The sequence below is a fragment of the Pan troglodytes genome, chromosome 5 (assembly GCF_028858775.2).
Source record: "Pan troglodytes isolate AG18354 chromosome 5, NHGRI_mPanTro3-v2.0_pri, whole genome shotgun sequence".
Lineage (NCBI taxonomy): Eukaryota > Metazoa > Chordata > Mammalia > Primates > Hominidae > Pan > Pan troglodytes.
The window spans coordinates 80,241,931-80,261,014 of record NC_072403.2 but is presented as its reverse complement, the minus strand read 5'-3'; the positions used below and the strand labels follow the sequence as shown (position 1 = coordinate 80,261,014).

Genomic DNA, 19,084 nt, shown 5'->3' with positions numbered 1-19,084 from the left:
CAGGCAGGCCTCCTTGAGCTGTGGTGGGCTCCACCCAGTTCGAGCTTCCAGGCTTTGTTTACCTCCTCAAGCCTCAGCAATGGTGGACGCCCCTCCCCCAGCCTCGCTGCCGCCTTGCAGTTTGATCTCAGACTGCTGTGCTAGCAATGAGCGAGGCTCAGTGGGCGTACGACCCTCCAAGCCAGAAGCGGGATATAATCTCCTGGTGTGCCATTTGCTAAGACTGTTGGAAAAGCACAGTATTAGGGTGGGAGTGACCTGATTTTCCAGGTGCCATCTGTCACCCCTTTCTTTGACTAGGAAAGGGAATTCCCTGACCCCTTGCACTTCTCAGGTGAGGTGATGCCTCACCCTGCTTCTGTTCATGCTGGGTGCGCTACACCCACTGTCCTGCACCCACTTTCTGACACTCCCCAGTGAGATGAACCCGGTACCTCAGTTGGAAATGCAGAAATCACCCGTCTTCTGTCTTCTGCATTGCTCACGCTGGGAGCTGTAGACTGGAGTTGTTCCTATTTGGCCATCTTGGCTCCACACCAATGTTTTATAGTTTTCATTGTAAATATCTTCACTTCTTTGGTTAAATTTATTCCTAGCTCTTTTATTTTATTTGTAGCTATTGTAAATGGGATTACTTTCTTGATTTCTTTTTCAGAGTGTTCACTGTTGTCATATAAATATGCTCCTGATTTCTATGTTGATTTTATATCCTTGCAACTTCACTAATTTTATTTATGAGTTTGCATAGGTTTTTGGTGGAGTGTTTAGGTTTTTCCAAACATAAGATAATATCAGGCTGGGCACAGTGACTCATGCCTGTAATCCCAGCACTTTGGGAGGCCAAGGCAGGTGGATCACTTGAGGTCAGGAGTTGAAGACCGGGCTGGCCAACATGGCAAGACCCTGTCTCTACTAAAAATACAGAAATTAGCTGGACACGGTGGCAGGCACCTGTAATCCCAGTTACTCAGAAGCCTGAGGTGAGAGAATCACTTGAACCCATGAAGCAGTTATTGTAGTGAGCCAAGGTGGAACCACTGCCCCCCAATCTGGGTGACAGAGTGAGACTCTGTCTCAAAAACACAAACAAAACAACAACAAAAAAGATAATATCATCAAGAGTAATTTGATTTCTTCCTTTCCAATTTGGTTGCCTTTTATTTGTTTCTATTTTCTGATTGCTATAATTAGGACTTCTAGTACTATGTTGAATAACAGTGGTGAAAATGAGCATCCTTGTCTTGCTCTAGATCTTATAGGAAAGGCTTTCAGTTTTTCCCTGTTCGGTATAATAGCAGCTGTGGGTCTGTCTTATATGGGTTTTATTGTGTCAAGGTGTGTTCCTTCTATTTCCAGTTTTTTGAGGGTTTTTATCATGAAGGAATGTTGAATTTTATCAGATGCTTTTCAGCATCAATTGAAATAATCATAAAATTTTTCCTTCATTCTGTTGATATGATGTATTACATTGGTTGATTTGCATACGTTAAGCCATCCTTGCATCCCTAGGATACATCCTACTTGGTTTTGATGAATGATCTTTTTTGTGGTGTTGAATTTGGTTTGTTAGCATTTTATTGAGGATTTTTGCATCAGTGTTTATCAAGGATATTGTAGTTTTCATTTTCGAAGTGTCTTTGGTTTTGGTATCAGGCTAATGCTGGCCTTGCAGAATGAGTTTGGAAGTATTCTCTTCTGCTCCATTTTTCATAATATTCTGAGTAGGATTGATATTAGTTCTTATTTAAATATTTGGTAAAATTGACATCAAGTCCTGAGCATTTCTTTCCAGGAAACTTTTTATTATGGCTTTGATCTCATTACTTATTATTGGTCTACTAAAGTTTTAGACTTCATGTTTCAATCTTGGCAGGTTGTATATGTCTAGAAATTTATTCATTTCTTCTAGGTTTTCCAGTTTATTGGCATATAGTTGCTCATATTAGTTTCTAATAATTCTTTGAATTTCTGCTGTGTTAGTTGTAATTTCTCCATTTCCATATTGGATTTTATTTATTTGGGTCTTCTTTCTTTTTTTCTTAGGCTAGTTAAAGGTTTGTTGATTTTGTTTATCTGTTCAAAAACCAACTTTTTGTTTCATTTATCTTTTGTGTTTTGTTTCAATTTCATTGATTTCTGCTGTTTTCTTTATAATTTCTTTTCTTCTACTAATTTTGGGTTTTGTTTGCTCTAACTTTTCTAGTTCTTTAAGATGCATTGTTAATTTTTTTATTTAAAGTTTTTCTACTTCTTCGATGTAGCTGCTCATTTGAATAAACATTCTTGTCAGTTCTGCTTTCCTTGCATCCCATAGGTTTGTTGTGTTTCCATTTTCCTTTGTTTCAAGATATCTTTAAATTCCCTTCTTGATTTCTTCATTAACCTTCTGGTCATTCAGCAGCATGTTGTTTAATTTCCATGTGTTTGTATAGTTTTAAACTTCCTCTTGCTATTAATTTCTCATTTTGTTCTACTGTGTCAGAGAAGACACTTGACATGGTTTCAATTATTTTGAAATCTTTAAGGTTTGTTTTGTGGCTTAATATATGGTCTGTCCTTGAGAATGATTCATGTGCTGAGGTGATGAATATGTATTCTTCAACTGTTGGATAAGATATTCTTTAAATATCTATTAGGACCATTTGGCCTATATTGCACATTAAGTCTAATGTTTCTTTGTTGATTTTTTATCTGGATGATCTGTCCAATACTGTAAGTGGAGTGTTGAAGTCTCCAGCTATTATTGCATTGGAGTCTCTCTCTCTCTTTAGCTCTAATACTATTTGCTTTATATATCTGGGTGCTCCAGGATTGGGTGCACATATTTACAATTTTTATACTCTTTGTGAATTAACCCCTTTATCAATATATAATGACCATCTTTGTCTCTTTCTAGTATTTGTCTTGAAATAATTTTGTCTGATGTAAGCTTAGCTACTCCTGCTCATTGTTGGTTTCTATTTGAATGAAATATTGAAGTTGTCTTATTGAGGTTAAACCAGTTTGATATTCTATAACTATCTTGTACTTGAATATTTATATATTTATCTGGTTAGGAAAGTTATCTGTTATTATCCCCTTGAATATAATTTCTACCCCAATGTCTTTCTCTGCTTCCTCTTCAATAACTCTTAGATTTGCCCTTTTGAGGCTATTTTCTAAATCTTGCAGTCATGCTTCATTCTATTTTATTTATTATTCTTTTGTCTCCTCTGACTATGTATTATAAAATAGCCTGTATTCAATCTCACAATTCTTTCTTCTGGTTTATCAATTCTGGTGTTGAGGGACTCCAATGCATTCTTCAGTATGTCTATTAAATTTTCAGCTCCAGAATTTCTTCTTGATTTTAAACAAATATTCAATCTCTTTGTTAAATTTATCACATAGGATTCTAAATTCCTTTTCTGTTTTATCTTGAATTTTGTTCAGCTTCCTCAAAAAAATTTGAAGTCTCTGTCTGAGGGTAACATATCTCTGTCTCTCCAGGATTAGTCACTGGTGTCTTATTTAGTTCATTCAGCAATATCATGTTTTTCTGGATGGTCTAGATGTTTGTAGATTTTAGTCAATGATTGGTCATTGAAGAGTTAGGTATGTATTGTAGTCTTCACAGTCTGGGGTTGTTTCTTCCTGCCCTTCTTGGGAAAGTCTTCCAAATATTCAAAGGTAATTAAGTGTTGTGATCTAAGACTTTGGTCACTGCAGCCATACCTGCATTAGGAGACACATCAAGCCCAGTAATGCTGTGACATTTGCAGATTTGAAGAGGTACTGCCTTGGTGCTCTTGGCTGAGATCTGTGAGAATTCCTTAGATTACCTTGGCAGGTCTAACAGTGACATCTAGGAGCAAAGGCCTGGAATCGGGGACTTCAGGGGTCTGCTCAGTGCTTTATTTTACTGCTAGTGAGCTGTTACCCAAGTTACAGGACAAAGTCCTTTTTACTCTTCCTTTTCCTTTCCTCAAGTAGGAGTTTCTCCTTGTGGCCACCACAGCTGGGAATGTGCTGAGTCACACTTGAAGCCAGTATGGTACTGGGTCTTGTCCAATGACCATGGTGAGTACTGCCAGGCTACCACTGATATTTATTCAAAGCCGCAGGGCTCTTTTGTCAGCTGATGATGAATCCTGCTAAGACTAAGTTCTTCCCTTCAGGAAAGTTGGTTTCCTTCTGTTCCAGGGATTTTCTGGAAATGCTGCCTGGGAACTAAGGCCTGGAACTGGGACTTCAAGACTTCTTTTGGTGCTTTATTTTACTGTGGCTAAGCTGGTATCCAAGTTGTAAGACTAAGTCCTCTTTACCCTTCCCTCTCCATTTCTCAGGTGGAAGGAAAGAGTCTCTCCAGGAGCAGTAAGCTGCCCTGCCTGTGGTTGAGAAGGGGTGACACAAGCACTCTCTTGGTCACCCCAGCTGGTGTCTCAGTGGATCACATACACTCCAAGTCCACTGGCTCTGAGCCCAGCGCAGAAGCAGTACTTGTCCAGGAATTACAGTCCTTGTAGCCTAGATTGTCTTTCAACTTTTCTTAAGACCCTAGAACACTTTAGTGTGGTGTGTGGCTAGTCATAACTCATGTTCTGCCCACTGGGGTAGATGATTCCCCTCTGGCTAGGGCTGATCTAAATGTTCATTCCATGGGTGCTGGCTGAATTCTTCCCTGTGTTGCTTTCCACTGTTACAGAACCACACTGAGTTCTAGTGCAGAGGCCCACAATCACTGCACTCTCCCTCCCCCTATCACACAGATTTTCTCTCCCTACCATGCAACCACATGACCATTGCCAGGGGATCAGGGACAGCTGGGGCCGACAATTCAAGACGGTCTTTCCTAGCCTCTTTAGTGCCTCTTTTCCTTGATAGGGTGTTGAAATCAGATACTGTAATCACTCACCTGATTTTCAATTCTTATGCAGATGATTTCTTGTGTGGATAGTTGCTCAATTTAGAGTTCTTGCAGAGGGAAAATCACTGGAGGCTTCTGTTTGGCTACCTTGCTCTGCCTCCTGTGAGCTATTCTTAATGTTTCCACATGGAAGGATTTTCTTTAGCATAAATCTTGAGGCCCCTTCATGTCTTCTGCATTTTCATATGCTCTGTTCCTATACTGGAGAAATCATGATCTGATTGGTATGTTTTGAAGAAAAAAAAATTAACAAGCCGTGGTCAACCTCTTCCTCTCTTTCTCTCTTCTCTCTTTCTCTTAGAAATGATGATCCCAGACAATGAAAATGCTGCATTTATTTTCCATGCTTTAAATCTTACAGAAGTAAGGCTCCTATGTGGGAAGAGCTTTCTAGATCTGGTGCTGCTGCTACTGGCTGCAAAATTCTGCCTGTATCTAGGACTCAGTATTTTTAAGTATACCTGTCTATAGATATAAACCATGATTCAGACTCAGTTCAGCTTTATCTACATTAAGACAATTTTTTCTAATCTGCTTTACTATGCATTATATTCAATTTAGTTCAGAATTTATTCAAAGAAGATATGCATTTTTAATTGGGACCTGCTATATTTTCCAGTAGTCACTACCATTCATAGGATACTTCTTAAATGCTAAAGTGCTTTTCACAAAGTAGCATAGCTACTCTAATTATAGTCATTTTATAGATGTGAACACTAAATGCTTGAGAAATTAAGAAATCTTGTTAATGGTCACACTGCATGTACCATCTATCTATAGCTGTGTAACAAATTACTACAAAATGTAGGGGCTTAACACAACGCCAGTTTATTACTGCAGTTTGTGTGGGTTAAGAATTTGGCTAAACAGCAAAAGAAACTATCATCAGAGTGAAGAGACAACCTATAGAATGGGAGAAAATTTGTGCAGTTTATCCATCTGACAAAGGCCTAATATCCAGAAACTACAAGGAACTTAAACAAATCTATAAGAAAAAAACAAAGAAACAATTCCATGAAAAAGTGGGCAAAGGACATGAACAGACATTTATCAAAAGAAGACATTTATGCAGCCAGCAAACATATGAAAAAATCTCAATATCCCTGATTATTAGAGAAATGCAAATCAAAACTACAATGAGATACCATCTTATGCCAGTCAGAATGGTAATTATTAAAAAGTTAAGAAACAACAGATGCTGGCAAAGCTGCAGAGAAATAGGAATGTTTCTACATTGTTGGTGGGAATGTAAATCAGTTTAACCATTGTGGAAGACAGTGTGTGATTCCTCAAAGACCTAGAGGCAGAAACACCATTTGACCCAGCAATCCCTTTACTGGGTATATACTCAAAGGAATATAAGTCATTCTATTATAAAGACACAATAACAAAAACATGGAATCAACCTAAATGCCCATCAATGATAGAGTGGAAAAAGAAAATGTGGTATATATACACCATGGAATACTATGCAGCCATAAAAAACGAATGAGATCATGTTCTTTTCAGGGACATGAATGGAGCTGGAACCCATTATCCTCAGCAAACTAGTGCAAGAACAGAAAATCAAAAACCACATGTTCTCACTCATAAGTTGAGGCTGAACAATGAGAGCATATAGTCACAGAGAGGGGAACAACACACACTGGGGCCTGTTGAATGGGGGAAAGGAAAAATAGCTAATGCATGCTGGGCTTAATACCTAAGTGATGGGTTGATAGGTGCAGCAAACCACCTTGGCACAGTTTTAACTAAGTAACAAACCTGAACATCCTGCACATGTACCCAGGAACTTAAAATAAAATAAAATAAAATAAAAATAAAAAGAATTTGGCTACACTTTACTTAAGTCCTCTCTTCTTGTTTTCTCAAGAGGCTGTAATAAAAGTGTTGGCCAAATGAGTATGGTCTCATTTGAAGATTCAGCTGGAGAAGTATCTGCTTCTAAGCTAATTCAATAGTTATTGGCTATATTCAATTCCTTGCAAGTTCAGTTCATTGCCACATGGACCTCTCCATGGCAGCTTGCTTTCTCGTATAAGGGAAGTCGAGAAGGCAATAGATGGTCTGCTAGCAAGATAGAAATTACAATCTTTTGTAACCTCATCATGGAAGAGGTATCCCATCACCTTTGCTGTATTACATTGGTTATATTCAAATCATTAGGTCCAGCCTGCAATCCAGAGAAGAGGATTACACAGGGGCATAACTACTATAAGACGGAGCTCTTTAGAGACCATCTTAGAAGTCTTCCTACCACACTGTGATTAAGTATAAGAGTCAGTATTTCAGTTTTGAATCCAATTCTTCTGACGTCAGAATTCATATTCCCAGCCACATCATTAGTTGAGAGTAGCCTCTGCCCTCCACAGGGCTGGAGTATGTAGTGAGTATATAACTCTATAATTCTCTACTTCTACCCTTCCATTTCTGGCAAGCCAATATCTAATAAATATAATCTTTTCAAGAAAATTTAGAACAGAATCTTCAGGTCATGGTTAAGCTTTCACTTGGGCATCACTTTTAGGTGATTTTACTTATCTCTGTTAGAGGTACAATATGTGTGTATATATATAAAATTTATTTTTAGACGGAGTCTTGCTCTGTCGCCACGCTGGAGTGCAGTGATTTCGGCTCACTGCAACCTTCGCCTCCCGGGTTCAAGTGATTCTCCTGCCTCAGATTCCCGAGTAGCTGGGACTACAGGCGCGTGCCACCACACCTGGGTAATTTTTTTGTATTTTAGTAGAGACAGGGTTCACCATGTTGGCCAGGATGATCTCGATCTCCTGACCTCGTGATCCACCCCTCTCAGCCTCCCAAAATGCTGGGATTACAGGGGTGAGCCGCCGCTCCCGGCCATGTTTTTGTATTTTTAACTCTCAGATCAATATTTCTTTCCAGGTTTATTTAGCCTCCACAAATCAATTATTCAGAGCACAAATTACCTCTAAAGTCTATTTTTAAAGTTAAACATTAATTTTTAATGCTAAAGAAGTAATTCTAAATTAAATATGTTAATCAACCTAAATTAATCTTTTACTTATATGAAGCACTTTTATTTCTCTGTATGCATTTTAAAGTCAAATATAAGCCTCTGTTTATATTACTCTCCAAATTTTATCAATTTATTTGAGTATCTCTACAGATATGCAAGGTGAATTGTACATAGCTTTAGAGACAAGAGAAAATTATTTTCATATAACAGTAATGTTTTAAGTGCTTTATTCCCCTTGCTTATTTTTATAATGAACAATATCAACATCATCAGGAAGGTTTATAAGATAATCAAAGTTCACATCCAAAGATATCACATTTTTTCCAGTGGGTAGGACTTATATGTTTCCCAATTAATTACATTATAATACTTTAAATGGTGTCTCCACTTTCAAATCATTTAAGTAGGGATTTCAAATACTTCAGGTTTAGGCTCTTCTGCTTCACAGAGTCAGACTCTTATTCAAGTAGATATTTATGTATTCATAAACACTTAACCAGACTGGTGGAGTGTCTCTTTATAAAATCTTGCAGTGGTTTATTATAACATAAAATATTCCCACTTAATCTGTCTATAAATGTAAATTTTTCTTTTATATTTCTGAAAGCTATATGAACTTATTATCAAGAACAAGCTCTGAGACACAAAATGCTCCATTGTCCAGCAAATATTAAGTCACTCAAAATTATTACTTGCTTTTAAATGTAAATCCTTATAGTGCCCCACATTTCTGAATAATCTCTTTGGATTTTGCAGTATTCCTTAATTAACACCCTAACTGTTCGTACATCTCCTCTTTTATTTGCTATTCCATCCCTTGAGGTCTCTCAATTTTTTACGTTTTCTTTGTGATAGTCATTGGAAAAAACATAACATTTGACCTTTCTTAAAAAAATAGTAGTAGCTTCTTTCTTATTCTCTGTAGGCATTGTCAAATGCAACTATGCCTTCAGAAAGGTCTTGTAACTCATTAAATTTTTTTGTTAGCACAGTAAAAATTCATAAACTTTTCTTTGACAAACTAAAGAATAAAATGTAGGCACTCTGTTAAAAGTTACTTAATATGTGAATGTGTGGGAAATATAATCAATGTTGCTGCTTTGTTCCCATTGTGTCATACAACATTAACAATTACGGTTATTGAAATTATTTTAGGAAAATAGTTGTTAGTAACTCGAAATTATTTCTGAATTAAAATATTATTATTTGAGTGAACTTTTTAAAATAAACTGTGCTCTAAAGCCATTTATTTTATAATTGTAAATGAAGGCACATTTGAAATAACCCGGTGTTGAAGCTCAGTGTGTGTAAAATATAGGTTTGATATCATACAACCACACATATTTTAGAAACTCAGCCTAAAGAAAAGTGTTCCTCAGCTTTGTCCAACAGAAGGTTTAATTTGGATCATGAGAACATTAAGTTCTTTTTACATTGACCATTTATGATATTTATCCCAACCGCTACATTCAGAACCTGCCATATGGTAATGGAAAGCTATTCAGCAAACACATAATGAAAACAATTCTGATCCTGTATTTTACTGTCAATCTATGCCAATCTTAAACTATAGCAAATTGTAGGGCTTTTGTGGAATTTTAAGACTTATTTTTTCTGTTGGATTTGATGCATTATCTTTTTAAATATTTTTTGACATTTGAGATAGGAGTACAGGAGCTATTCACCAAAACATTTATCACTGAATATAAATATCAGACAACATATCTGGGAATGTGTAGAACCAACATAGTATGAGAAAGAGAAATCTCTAAACTCAGTAACCTTTAGCAAAATATCAATCAAGTATGTGGAAGATAGAGAATCTAATTTAACAATATATTTACATAAAATAATGCAGGATTCTTAGACCTAGCTACATATTAAAATTGCATTTTGATCACTTTACAAATTATCGGAGGTTCCTCTTCAGACATCCTGATTTAGTAACTCTTGGACAGGGTCAGAACATCTGCATTTCTAAATAAATCTTGACAATTTTTATTTACAGCTAGCCTTAAAAATCATTTGAATTCTATAATAGTAGGAATTAATATTATGCAGCATGGTTTATTTGTGTATTATAAAGATATATTTGCCTATGTGCTCAGAAATTATTTCACATTAGGGATTAATTCTTACAATTATTGTTACAATATTAAATATTTAGTGAATTATTCCTATGGATTCTTACAGTTGAAAAGAAACAGCTATATGAAGAATTGATTATGTCACATAATTTAAGAAATAAAATGTCTCTTAAACCAATAGAAAGAGCTTCTAGGTTGAAACTTGATGAGCCATATTAAGAAAATAGAACATAGCATAGAAGGTAAGTGGGGTCAGCAATAACTGACCCCATCCTGAAAGATGTCAATGTACTAATCCCTGGAACCTACGAATATGTTACATCACACCAAGAAGGGGAATTAAGATTCCAGATGGGATTAAGATTGCTAATCAATATACCTTAAAATAAGGAGATTATTCTGGATCATCCTGATGGGCCCAATATAATCACGAGGGTCCTCAAAAGTGGAAGAGAGAAGGAAAAAATGAGCTAAATATGAGAAGGATTTGATATGCTATTGCTGATTTTGAAGATGGAGGAATGGGGCCATGAGCCAAGAAATGTGTGCAGCCTCTAGAAATTAGAAAAGGGAAAGAGAAGCATTCTCCTCTAGAGCCTACAGAAAGAAATGCAGCCCTGCAAGCACTTTGATTTTAGCCCACCAGAACACATCTTGGACTTCCACCCTTCAGAATCATAAAATAATTAATTTGTATTATTTTACACCACAACATTTATGGTTATTTCTTACAATGGTAATAGGAAACTAAAACAGTAGGTAGTTAGAATACCAAAGTGGGAATCAGTGAAAGAAAAGTTGACAAAGTGCAGAATGTAAGAGTGAAATTAATCTGGACTGTGGGTAATCCAGACACTAAAGGATTGTTCTTTAGTTTAAGGTACAGATAATCCAAGTAGTTTTCAAGGTTGTAGAGAATGCCATTTGAGTAATTTTTTCGTTTTATTTCTACCTTTTCTGTCCCTTGCTTCCTTCCTTCCCTCCCTCCTTCCTTCTTTCCTTCCTTTCTTCCTTTCCTCCTTTTTTTCCTTCCTTCCTTCCTCCCTCCCTCCTTCCCTCCCTCCCTCCCTCCTTCCTTCCTTCCTTTATTCCTTTCTTTTTTTTCCATTCTTTATTCACCAAGGAAAACTTTTTATTGGCTAATTTAATGTTCCATATAATTATCTCAAAAAGAGTATCCTGGATGGAGAATGTATATAATTCTGCTCATTAGAAGAAATACTCCCTATTAAAAAATCGGTAAATAAACATTTAACTGTAAATTACTCTGTATGACTTTAGTCAGTGAAAGTCACTTACTTTCTTATAAATGTTCATCCATGACTGAAAAACCTTAGCCCTTTAGGAGTGAGATTTTATCAGTGAAGCAGATGTGCTACAATTATGGTTTCATTTGACACATGAAATTCTGTCTGAAATATCAATCCACATTTTAGATATTTTGATGTTTCACTACTCACCAGGAAATTGACCATCAATTTCTAAAATACTTTTACAATGCATTACTTCCTCCTTATATGCACTCAGACAAGTATCTCTTTTACATATTTCAGTACTTACACATATGTTTAGCCTGTTCTATTTTTTATTACACTTTCATAGTTCTTTCTACTTTCATCTAGGTGAGTCTTAGCTTTACAATAGTATAATAATATCTGCAGAGGCAGGAAGCACTTATATTTTCAGTGTTCCCCGACATGCAGTTACAAGGATTCAGTTTTTCCTTTATAAAAAAACTCTTTATAGAATGTTATTATTAATTGTATATTATTTATTGTTTCCTACATAATGCTCTTCATGAACAATTCTCATTAATTTACATGTTGTACCATGCGTTCTCATTTGCCCCTAATAGAAGCAAATAATATTATACTATATACACACAAAAAATAGATTTCTTTAATACAAAATAGTTTGATCATTAGTTACTGGGTGTAAATTTGGGTGGCTTTTTGTTCAGCAAGTGCTTTTTTGATTTGACTCTGTTATTTTTCTTCTTTCATGATCAAATTAACACAAATCTTACCATTGTATGATGGTGAGAAACAGAAATTGCATGCATTGTATAAATTAAAGTGTTTGCTATTATAAATTTTAGTATTTAGTTGATCCTCAGTTCCTTTATTAATTTACATGTTAGATAAGTGCTTATCATTTGTCACATTGCATGGTTTAAGACTCACAGGATTTTCTTTTTCTATCTTCCCGCCTAGTACATTTACCATTGAATTGCAAAATGGTCAAAGAATGTCAAAGTTCAAGTAAAGAATCAGTCAGGACATGGCCGGGTGCAGTGGCTCATGCCTGTAATCCCAGCACTTTGGGAAGCCGAGGTGGGCGGATCACCTGAGGTCAGAAGTTCAAGACCAGCCTGGCCAACATGGTGAAACCCCATCTCTACTAAAAATACCAAAAATTGGCCGGGCATAATGGTGGGCACCTGTAATCCCAGCTACTCAGGAGGCTGAGACAGGAGAATCGCTTGAACCCGAGAGGCGGAGGTTGCAGTGAGCTGAGATGGTGCCATTGGACTCCAGCCTGGGCAACAAGAGTGAAACTCCATCTCAAAAAAAAAAAACAAAAAACAAAAAATCAGTCAGGACCCCTGAGAGACAGGTCAATAATGATTAATGATGAGGATCATTGTCTTAATCCTGATTTCCCCTTTATACACATTATTAAGTGCCTACATTATTCAGGCCATATTAGGTTCTGGGGATATGAGGAGGCATAGGAATCATTAACTGTGTCTTGGCTATTGTTAATAGTACAGAAATGAACATGGGAATGCAGATATTTCTTTGAGATGTTGATTTTCTTTTCTTTGCGCTCTCAGAAGTGAGATTGTTAGGCTGTATGGTAGTTCTATTTTTAATATTTTGAAGAACCTCCATACTGTTTTCCATAATGGCTGTACCACTTTACATTCCCACCAACAGTGCAAAAGGATCTCCTTTTTTTCCATACAAAAGGAAGAAAATCCTACTACTTGTGACAACATGGTTGAAATTTGAAAGGTATTATGCTAGGTGAAATAAGTCAAGCAAAGAAAGAAAAATACTGCATGATTTCATTTACATGTGGAATCTAAAAATGTCACTTATAGAAACAGAGTTGAATATGGAATGTGAAAGACTGAAATGCAAGAAGGGGATCTGTGTATAGCATGGTGACTACGCTTAATAATACTGTACTGTATACTTGAAATTTTCTTAATTCTATATACTTAAATTTTCCAAGTAGATGTTAAATGTTCTCCCCAGAAAGGGTAATTATTTGAAGTGATGGAAAAATTAATTAACTTGATCATCAAAATAATTCCACAGTTCATACATGTATTGCATCATCATGTATATGTTTGAAGTATACAATTTTATTAGTCAATTATACCTCAATCAGTCTGTTAAAATAATGAAGAGTTATAACTGACAGTACTTTTTACTCACAAGAGTTTCCTGGTCAATCACATCATACTCTGTATGTGTCTCTCTACTTCTTCATTATGGTCTTATAGAAAGTATACTTTTTTAGAGTTTCACCTTTCTTTGGCAGAGTTTGTTTATAAATTCTGCCAAAGTACTTCTCTCTTCCTTTATCCATAATTGTTTTTCCCTTACATTCTAGCAACCTCTTCTTTCCAAAACTTCTTGGGAAATTTATTTAAAGTCCATATTGCTTCATCTCCGTAAATGGTTTCTTTCTGTCAAATATAATTAACATCAGAGGATGTTAATTCCTCTTCTTGTTTCTTTTACAGTTTGAGAGAAAATAGTCATCAGGCCAAATCAAAATTTAGTCAGATTATTTTCTATTAGTGTGGAGCTTTGCTATGTTTATAACAAACAACTTTCTGTATTAGGTATGTATTGCCACCTACTTATATTTTTTGCTCATTCATTTCTTCATTCATTCACTTTATATTCATTAAATGCCAAATAATTTCCTGGCAAACTCCAGAGTTAAACTTTTTCACTCTCTCCTTTAGTATGAAAGGAGATACTTTCTCTTCTTTTGACAGTTTAAGATGACTTATTTTTAGTCAAATATGCAAATAAACTAAAATTTGCTAATATTTGTGTACTAAAAATAAACATTTTTTTTGTTTGCTGCTTTGTAGATACACCCAGAGGCATTGAGTACATTTTTTAAATAAAAAGTAAGTCTGTGGAATGTTGATATCAGCCTAGAAAATTGCCAACTATAACATGCACATCTGGTAGAAGGGGCGATTTCTCTTTAACTGTAGGCATCTCTTATTTAGTTTAAAATGAAAATAAATTGATTAATATTTCTACATGAGAACTTGTGTTTTAGAATATTAGCCTAAATTTCATGTTAAATTTCCTTCACTAACGCATTTGTCTTTTTCGAAGCATTCTATATACATTAATGAAATAAAAGATTGTACTCAATGAACAATGCACAAAAATATTATTTGATATTTTAAAATATGTATAAAATATTTATTTTACAAACCTTGGAATTATTGCACACAAAAATACTAAATAAAATATGGGTTTTTATATGATCACCTCAATTGATGCCACAAAAGCATTTGAAAAAATTCAGCATCGCATTATGATAAAAACCCTGAACAACATAGGCATAGAATGGACTTAACTCAAAGTAATAAAAGCCATACATGACAAACTCCCAGCCAACATCATTTGGAATAGGAAAAAGTTGAAAGAATTCCCCCTGAGAACTGGAACAAGAGAAGGATGCTCACTTTCATCACTTCTGTTCAAACAGTCCTGGAAGTCTTAGCCAGAGCAATCAGAAAAGACAAATAAATAAAGGGCATCCAAATAGGGGAAAAAGGAAGTCAAACTGTTACTGTTCACTGGTGATATGATCATATATCTAGAAAACTCTAAAGTCTCATCCAAAAAGCTCTTAGATCTGATAAATGAATTCAGTGAAGTTTCAGGATATAAAATCAATGTACACAAATCAGTAGCACTACTATATAACAAATACCAAACTGAGAATCAAATCAAGAACTCATTTCCTTTTACAACAGCTGAAAAAGCCAACAAACAAATAAACAACAATAACAACAAAACCTTAGGAATATACTTAGCCAAGGAGGGTAAATATCTCTACAAGGAAAACTACAAAACACTGCTGAAAGAAATCACAGATGACACAAACAAGTGGAAACACATTCCATGCTCATGGATGAGAAGAATCAGTATTGTGAAAATGACCATACTGCCCAGAGAAATCTACAGATTCAATGCAATTCCCATCAAAATACCACCATCATTTTTCACAGCACTCAAAAAAATCCTAAAATTCAAATGAAAAGAAAAAGAGCCCACATAGCCAAAGCAAGACTAAGCAAAAAGAACAAATCTGGAACATCATATTACCTGACTTCAAACTATATTATAGACCATTAGTTTCATCCATTTCTCTATTATTTTTAAATATTCAATGATGCTGTCATATTATTGGAAAATAGCAAAATCTTAAACTAAAAGTTTATTTAGTTTAAAACATTTACTAATATGTGTTATATATTCACCTATATAACACACATATACAAAAGTTTATGCCAGTTTTTAGAGTTATACATAATAACCATTGTATATTATGCATATGTAACAGTTATACACACATAACAATTATAGTTTATGCCGGTTATAAATGTATAACACACATATAAAATGCTTTTATAAAGAGAAGAAAACACTGCATTTTACTTTGGATAATGTTTCATCTTAAGGGAAGTACAAATATATATTTTTTACTATCATTTTGTCAAGATCCCAATTGTCTCACTATCCATATATTATCTAGTTCTTTGTTGCTAGATCATATAGTAGATCAAATAAGCATTGAAAACAGAATTAATAAATATGTTATAGAATAAAACAAGGGCATGAGCCTATGCTAGATAACCAATTAGTTATCATCCAATAATTTACAAACTTAAAAAACAATCTATGCACATACAAAGTTTATATTTTAGGCAATAATTTGTCTTATATATTCTACATTATGTCAATAATGATCCAAGGGAAATTATTTCATGAGACTCAGAATTTTAGTATATTCTAAAATGTTATTTAAGAAAAAAAAATGACTGCTATTTTCCACATAATGAAAAAAACAAGACAAAATATGTTCAACCTTATTTGTCCACCTGCTTAACATATGGGACAAATGGAAATCTAAATCAAATTATAATAGGTAATCCTTATTATGCATGTATTTTTTCACTCCAAAAGAGCATTGTTAGGAGGAGGAATTTATAGTAAATAAGTCAATTGCAAATATTAGTTTCACAGACTTGTTTAAACTGCTAATAAACTCTATCATCTCATGAGCTCAAAAACTTTCTGATTTTAATCCAAGATTGAGCTGTGTGATGGTTGATATTAAGTGTCAACTTGATTGGATTGAAGAATAAAAAGTAGTGTTCCTGGGTGTGCCTATGTGAGTGTTGCCAAAGGAGGTTAACATTTGAGTCAGTTTTTATATATATCTCAGTTTTTTTATCTATTTATCCAACAATATATGCTTAGGTTGTTTTCTTGACTACCATGAAAAATGCTGCAACAGACATGGGAATACAGCTAACTCTATGAAGTGCTGACTTTATTTCCATTGGGTATATACCTGGAAAAAGATTGCTGGTTTATATAATTATAATTATATTTATAATTATTAAAAACAATTTTATTTTTTTTGAGGATTCTCCATACTATTTTCTATAATGGCTTTAGCAACTTATATTTTTACCAACAGTGTAGAAGGGTTTCCTTTTCTCCACAGTTGTAGTTTTTATAATAGCAGTCCTAATAGGTTTGAAGTGATATTTCATTGTCCTTTTTATTTGTGTTTCCCTAACGATTAGTAAGGTTGAGCACATTTTTGTATACCTGTTGTCCATTTGTATGTCTTTTTTGAAAAGCTGTCCATTAAGAACTTTGCTAATTTTTAATTTTTTTATTGCATGTTGTATTAGTCTGTTCTCCAACTGCTAATAAATACCTGAGACTGAATAATTTATAAGGGAAAGAGGTTTAATTGACTCACAGTTCCACATGACTGGGGAGGCCTCAGGAAACTCATAATCATGGTGGAAGGAAAGCCAACACATCCTTCTTCAGAGGGTACCAGGAAGGAGAATGAATGAGTGCCCAGCAAAGGGGGGAGCCCCTTATAAAACCATCAGATCTCATGAGAACTAACTCACTATCACAAGAACAGGATGGGGAAAACCACCCCTATGATTCAATTACCTCCACTTGTTCCCTCCCTTGACACATGTGGATTATGGGAACTAAAATTCAAGGTGAGATTTGGGTGGGGACACAGCCAAACCATATCAAGCATGTACTCTCTTCTTATATATTTTGAGTATTAACTTTTTATGAGATATATAGTTTACAAATATTTTCTCCTGATCTTCCAGCTTTTCATTTTGTTGATTGCTTCCTTTGCTGCTGATTCCTTAGTTATATATAGACCCATTTGTTTATTTTTACTTTTGTTGCCTGAACTTCTGATATAATGTCCAAAATATCATTGCCAAGATCAATATCAAGGAGCTTTTTCCCTATATCTTCTTCTATGAGTTTTATGATTTTAGTTATTGTGTTTAAGTCTTTAATCTATTCTGAGTAGATTTTTGTGTATAGTGTAAAGTAATAACTAAATTTTTTCTTTTACATGTGAATATCCAGTTTTCCCAATACCATCTACTGAAAAGACGATTATTTCTTTATTGTGTCTTGGTGACCTTGTGAAAAATTAGCTGACCATATATCCTTGGGTTTATTAACAGTCTTTCTATTCTATTCCACTGTTCTATTTCTGTTTTTATGCCAGTACTCTACTCTTTTTGTAATGTGTTGTTTGAACCTACTCACTGGACAGACTACTAAAGTTATTTTATTTTTTATATATTTATTTATTTAGTCTTGCCTTGTCACCCAGGCTGGAGTGCAATGGCACAATCTCGGCTCACTGCAATCTCTGCCTCCCAGATTCAAGTGATTCTTCTGCCTCAGCCTCCCAAGTAACTGGGACTACAGGTACACGCCACCACATGCCACTATTTTTTGTATTTTTAGTAGAGACAGGGTTTCACCGTATTGGCCAGGCTGGTCTCGAATTCCTGACCTCGTGATCTGCCCACCTCAGCCTCCCAAAGTGCTGGGATTACAGGCAAGTTAATTTTTACAAAAATATTTATATATGTACGTGATATCCAGATGGCACAAAGAGTCCTTTTTATAGGTACAATTATTACTCTCAGGGATTAGGTGCAGTTATATACCTACTTTTCTGAGGATGCTCATTAGAAAGAGATATGAGTATAACCAGTGAACAGTGCTCTCAGAGCTGCCTTCAGAATGAAACAGGTTAAAGTCAGAGACTCTCAGTTTATTTGCTGATGTATGGAAACAATGCGGTGGCTTCACTCATGCTGCTGCTATAGCATGCCCTCTTTTCTTCCCTAAATCTTTGGAAATGCTTTGCCTGTTTTTCTACACTCATCTTGGGTGATCACAGCTCTTTTCTCTTGATACAATTAGCCAAAAGCCCAAAAGAAAAAGCCAGGCACACAGCGTCCAGATAAGTAAAAATGGCATAGTCTTAAAATGTATAACTTAGTTAAAAATACTTTTTTTACAGAGTTAATAGCAAAACAGTTGAGCTCTCCAATAACTTTCTCTAACTTATAGTTGCTCAACAGGTGTTATCTATTTGTGGTAGATTTTGCTATGAAAGTTATATTTGTTTCATTTATATAGGGTTCCTCCATCTCTAGATACAACTAATCTAGTTCATTTTGGTGTGCTCTACATATTATAAGCTAATTTATTTGAAGTTTCTTTGAAGCGCACATGAAATATTATTCAAAATGTTTTGTTTTCTGTCACTGTTTAGAACCATAAGTATTTTATGCTGTAGAGGAATGTTCTAAATTCAGCTTCAAATCAGACTTTGTGAAAGTGACTCCAGTTCAATGGCATTTACTCATTTTATTTATATTAAATATTTGGTGCATAACGTGAATATATTCTGATGTCAATAGATATTGGAGATGCAAGAGTGACTTTGCTTTTCTCAGTG

General features: G+C 34.9%; 1 long non-coding RNA gene across 1 annotated transcript in view; it reads left to right on the top strand.

The window, feature by feature from the left end:
- Positions 1-19,084, top strand: part of LOC134810238 (uncharacterized) — a 100,119-nt gene that overhangs the window by 42,730 nt on the left and 38,305 nt on the right. Inside the window, exon 3 of the long non-coding RNA XR_010157840.1 lies at positions 17,924-18,039. This is a non-coding gene — a long non-coding RNA (uncharacterized LOC134810238). The remainder of the gene's footprint in view (positions 1-17,923; positions 18,040-19,084) is intronic.